A 6122-nucleotide genomic window follows, 5' to 3' on the forward strand; every position below is an offset into this window, starting at 1 on the left:
CATCGGGGCTGCAGTTCTTCTGGGGGCTGTTCTGCAGGATGCGGGGGCACCGCTGTCCCCACTTAGGGTCGCTATGTGCCCCTGGCCGTCCTCTGAGCCATCACATGGAGGGCTCTGGGACCAGCACCCCGGTCCATGTGCCAGGACGCACCTGCTGCTCGCCTTGGCCGGGCGGACACGGGCTGCGCTCTTCCACCCCCGACAGGGTGAGGGGACCGAGCTGTGCGGGCAGAGGCTGTGATGGGGCTGCGCAGGCCCCTCCAGCCGCCTGCTGATGGATGGAGAGCTAATGGCTTTGCAATACGCAGCACCCAGGAGCGCCAGGTAGTTTGGGGGGGGGCTGGGAGGCCGGGTGAAGGAATCCAATCTGTCGGCAAGCCCTCCTGGCTCCCCCTTCAAGACTGACCTAGAATATTCCCTGCTCCCCCGGCCCTGGCAGCTACCACCTCGGTCCGCGCCGCCCCTGTCTCCTGTCTGGATTACGGCAGCGTCTCGCTAACTCGGGTCCCCACTTCCACCTTGGCTCACGATAGCCTGTTCTCAGCGCAACCAAAGGATCCTTTAAAGACCCGTGTTGGCGAGGATGCGGAGAAAGGGAGCCCTCCTGCACTGCTGGTGGGGACGCAGACGGGGGCAGTGGCGCTGGAGATCGGGATGGAGGTGCCTCAGAGACTTAGAAATCGAGCTACCCTATGAGCCAGCAACTGTACTCCTGGGAATGTATCTAAAGGATCCACAAATGCTGATTCATGTCCTATGTCGGGCTCTGGGCTGACCGTGCAGAGCCTGCCTGGGATTCTCTCTCTCTCCCTCTCTTTCTGTCCCTCCCCAGCTCATGCTGTCTCTGTCTCTCTCTAAGTAAATAAACAAACTTAAAAAATGCTGATTTGAAGGGGCACATGCACCCCAATGTTTATAGCAATGCTATCGACAGTATGCAAATTAGGGAAACAGCCCAAACGTCCATCGACTGATGAGTGGATAAAGAAAAGGGTCTGTACATACAATGGAGTATTCCTCGGCCATCAAGAAGCATGAAATCTGGCCGTTTGCAACACTGTGGATGGAACTAGAGCGCACTGTGCTCGGCAAAATGAGTCAGTCAGAGAAAGGCAGATGCATGATTCACTCACATGAAGGACTTAGGAAACCCAACGGATGAACACAGGGGAAGGGAAGCAAAGGGAATATAGAGAGAGGGAGGCAAATCATAAGAGACTCACATACAGAGAACAGACTGAGGGTTGGTGGCGGGGTGTTGGGGGGGGATGGGCCGGATGCGTGACGGGCATTGACATCTGTCGGAGGAGCCCTGGGTGTCACATGTAAGTGACAAATCGCTCGGTTCTACTCTTGAAGACAAGACTACACTGTATATTATGTATGTTAACTCACTTGAATTTAAATTAAAAAATTAAAAAGAAAAAGACCCAATCAGGTCATGTCACACTTGTCCCCAGAACTCCCCAGTGGTTCCCGGTACTGGGCAGAAAATATACAAAATTTACGTCCACCCACAACCTTGGAACGTGGTTTTATTTGGATGTAGGGTCTTTACAGGTGTAATTCGTGAGGGGTAGAGATGTGATCACACCCGAATGTGCTCTGCATCCAGGCGCAGGCGTCTTTGGAGGAAGAGAGACAGATGCACAGGGAGAGCTCCAGGGACAGCCCGGGCGCTGTCACCGCGGGTCAGGAGCTGAAGGAGGCAGGGCCTCTGGGGGGCGTGTCCCTACCAACACCAAGAGTTTGGAACCCCAGACCCCAGAACCACGAGAGGATCCGTTTCTGTTTTTTTTTTTTTTTAATTTTTAAAACATTTATTTACTTTTGAGAGAAAGAGACAGATCATGAGCAGGGGAGGAACAGAGAGAGAGGGACACACAGAATCTGAAGCAGGCTCCAGGGTCCAAGCTGTCAGCACAGAGCCCGACGTGGGGCTTGAACCCATGAACTATGGGATCATGACCTGAGCCAAAGTCGGACGCTCAACCGACTGAGCCCCCCAGGCGCCCCTGTTTCTGTTTTTATGCCACTTACTTTGTGGTAATGGGACACGAATACAATTTCCAACTGACGTAAAGAACAGCCTGGTCTTTGTGGTCTCTGGACCCCATGCAGTAACCCTGCCGGCCGGTCCCAGGGTCACCTCTCAGCCTTGTCTGCTGTCATCCCGCTGTCCCAGCCCTTGTCCCTCAAGCCCTTGGGCATGACTGCAATGAGGCTCTGTGCTATCAGGTCGTGGGCTTTTCCACTGCCTGCATGTGTTTTCCCAATTTCCGCCGTCTCAAGGACCCCAGTCTGACACCAGATTCACAGGTTTCCTCTCTCTCGGCCCAAGCGCCCCCTTACCACAATCCAGTTCCCCCAAAGCATCCGACATGCTGTCAAGCGTATATGGCGGTCTGTCTGTCTGTCCCTGATGGGACGGCAGGAGGGATGGACCAGAGGGAGTCTCCCCGAACCCCATGCCGGCCGGCCTACTGCCCATGCTCCTGAGCCCAGGCCACCCCCACGTCCAGGCAGAGGCCAGCCCGTCCCCCTGATGAGGTTGTGGCTCCTACCACGAGGAGGACAGACACCTCTCGGCCTTGACAGCCGGGGTGACCACGCAAACGTTTCGGGAGCAGCATCCGTGCATTTCAGTTGTGTGCGTCACAGTTGACCCTGGAGCAAACGTGGGGGCTGGGCCCCGACCCCTCCCCTGGACAACCCGGGTACGACTTTGGACTCCCCAAATCCCAACTACGAATAAGGGCCTGTTGAGCGCAAGTCTTAGAGACGGAACAGCCGATTAACACCTGGTCTCTGTCACATGTTCTGCGCTGTATTCCCTCCACAGTGTCAGCTGGGAGGAAACGCGATTAAGAAAATCATAAGTGCGGGGCGCCTGGGGGCTCAGTCGGTTAAGAGGCCAACTTCTGCTCAGGTCGTGATCTCACGGTTCGTGGGTTCGAGCCTCGCGTCGGGCTCTGTGCTGACGGCTCGGAGCTGGAGCCTGCTTCAGATTCTGTATCTCCCTCTCTCTGTCCCTCCCCAGCTCACACTCTGTGTGTCTCTCTCTCAAAGATAAATAAAAACATTAGAAAAATTAAAAAAAAGAAAATCATAAGTACAAGAAACATGTTTGTAGGACTGGACTGTATTTATTGAAAAATTCCGCACATAAGTGGACCTACCAGTTGAAACGTGTGCTTTTCCAGGGTCCACTGTACCTGTGTGTGCACACGTGCGCGTGCGTGCGCACACACACACACACACACACACACTCACACACTGCTTGTGCACCCAGATTAACGCCTTATAGTAAGGTCCCTACACTTATCATGCAGGTATGATCATGAAGGACGGAGCAGGATCTGGGGGTAGGGAGAGCGTAGGGAGAGCGTAGGGAGAGTGTGGGCAGTGGACAGTTCCTGGGGCCTGAAGTTGGGTCCGCTCTGGGTCCAGGCTTGCTCACTGAACAGGGCCTCTGTCTTCCTCGACTTTTCCGTGGCGCCAGGGCGGGCGTGTGAGCAGCTGTGTTCTTGGCCTTCCCGGGAAGGGGATCTGCGGGGCCCCCCTGGCTGGGGCATCCTCCCTGCACCCCTCCCTTGGAGGCCACTGCAGTCCGGGCACCCCAGGGGGCCCCGGGCAGCTGAGCTGCGGGCACTGCAGCCTCCGTGGTGAGGAGGTGCCCAGAGAAAGGAGGAGGGGGACCCTCGGTAACAAGGAGGCTGCCAGACTCGCTATTGCCTGCGGCATCGAGCTGGAGAGCAGAGAGGCCGGCAAGGCCGACGTCCAAGGACCATGTGGTGCTTCTCTAGAGTGTGGGCTGCCCGGCTCCCCGCTCTCCTGCCAGAGCCTTTATCGGCCATCTCCCCGCTCATTAGCGCCGCTGTTAGGACAGGGTCTGAGGGACACAGCAGACAGAGCTGGCCCGGCGGACGCTTGCTGGAGGCCTGGCAGCCGGACACAGGCGACAGAGACTCCATGGACCCATCGGGCTACTTTCTATCATTTGCTTCCTCTCATACATTCTGTTGCGTCTGAGCCTGGACCCTGCTGTTCCTGCAGGGGCCGTGTCTGGTGGGTCAGTGCCGTGTGGCCATGTGCACGGGCTCAGTCCCCCTCCTGAAGGCCTCTCCCTGTCTGGGAGTGGGTGCGACCACCCATGGGCGGGGGGACTGTGGCTCCCATCAGGCCCCTCTTGGGCCCCCTCCCCTGAGGTCAGGCCGGTGGGCCCTGGGGGGCAGGGCGACCTGGCCAGAGCTCTCTGCGCCTCTGGGCGCGCCTCCCTCCTCCCACACTCTGGTTTCTTTCTCTTTCGGGTCGAGCCCTGCGGCTGCCCGTCCTGGACTTCCCGCCCCTCGCCATGCCGCACCTGCTCTCGGGGGCCAGGTCCCACGGAGACACCAGTAGCCCTTGGCTGTCGCCAAATCCAGTGGGAAGTGTGCCCCTTCCACCCGAGGGGGTGGGGTCCTTACGGAGCTTTGCTCTCCTGACCTACTCTCTCCTCCTGACCCGCCACGGGTTCCCGGCCCTCCACGCTCCACCCTGAGCTCACCCGGGGCCGGTCCGCAGAGCCAATTCCAGGAATCTCACGCCGTCGTCCTCCGACCTGCCCCTTCCACCAGCACCTGCCTCACCCGGGCCTCCCAGGACCCCCCCTCGACTCTCCGCCCTAGCTTCGTGGGGGGGCCCAGCTGAATTCGGAACCCTCTTGGAATCCTCTGTTCTGCTCCCTGTCCAGGTAGCGGCCCTTCTAGCCTTTGCTTATTCCTTAAAAAAAATTTAAAAAATTTCTAATGCTTCTGTTACGACTCCCACTCGCCGCCGAGGAACCTGGGGCCTGGGTCCCAGCTGCGGCCTGGCCTCTCCCAGGCTGCTCTGTCTGCAGGCCCGCCCGCCCCCGCCCCTGACCCGTCCCCCGGGGCAAGGAAGCTGCTAGATTCCCACTTCTCAGTGACATTCGGCCGAAAAACAGATTTCTCTTTCCCTAGGCAGCACAGCCCAGATGACCATTAAACATTATTCCTTCCTAATATCTCTTACCACGATTTATTTGGTGGTTTGATGGGCAAAAAGAGATTCCTGGTCCATACCTTGAATGTAACGAGGACATTAGGGATGCGTAATGGAGGTGGAAATCACTTTCTGATACATAAAACATAAATACAGCAAAAGTGCACAAATGAGCTGTAACTCTTCCTTTTCTTCATGGTCAATAATAAAAAAAAGAGCCTCAATCTTTCCTCATTAATTTGGGCCAGGATGAAACTGTGGGGCTGCTGATTTTTCAAAGCGCTTTCTGCAAAATAATGAGGCTGTTTATTAACATCCAGGAGGCGAGGGAGGGCTCGGAGCTGCGGCAGTTTCTATAGTAACTGCAAGAAGGGAAGGGAGGCACAACTGGAGAAATCTGTGTCACCCTCCCCCCCCCACCCCTTCACTGTGAAGGGCGGGCCTGGGGACCCTGGGCCAAGTGACCAGGACCCCGTGGTCGGTTTTCAGGTGGAATGCACAAAATTTTAGGGTTTGGTAAAAGTCACATTTGATAAGAAGGGACATTGGTTTTATGCTTGTAAATGGCATGTGATGTCTTAGAATCCTGGCTGTCTGTCAAAAAGGCTAAAAGCAGAATCTTGAACACACTTCCCACTCACCGTCATGGCTGTAATCAGAAAGACACACAACAGCAAGCAGGGGTGAGGGCAGGAACCGGAGCCGGCCCCGTGGCTGGCGGGGAGGGGAGACGCGGCAGGCCTTTAGGGAAACAGTGTGGCGGCTCCTCAGAAAGTAGATCTTAGTTTCCACAAGCTGGGGCGGCGCCACTTCTACGAGCGCAGCAGAAAGAAATGGAAGCGCATGTCCACGCAGAAGCCCGTGCAAGAACGCTCACGGCGCCACTGGGCACGAGAGCCCCAAAGTAGAAGCACCCTGCGCGTGCACGAGCTGATAAGTGGATGCGGAGAAGGTGCGCTCTCGGCAGTGGGGCGCGGCGGGGCCGCGGGAGGCAGGGAGCCCTGGCACGCCGCGGAGGGAACTTGGAAACGTGACGCCGAGCGGAGGGGGCCAGCCACCAAAGACCGCAGATGGCGCTAGTGTCTTGAGGCCACCGTAACAAAACACGGCAAGCTCGT

General features: G+C 57.1%; 1 pseudogene; it reads right to left on the minus strand.

The window, feature by feature from the left end:
• Positions 1 to 5651, minus strand: part of LOC115297806 — an 11303-nt pseudogene extending 5652 nt beyond the window's left edge.
• Between the last annotated feature and the right edge of the window lie 471 nt (positions 5652 to 6122).

This window comes from Suricata suricatta, chromosome 8, assembly GCF_006229205.1.
Source record: "Suricata suricatta isolate VVHF042 chromosome 8, meerkat_22Aug2017_6uvM2_HiC, whole genome shotgun sequence".
Lineage (NCBI taxonomy): Eukaryota > Metazoa > Chordata > Mammalia > Carnivora > Herpestidae > Suricata > Suricata suricatta.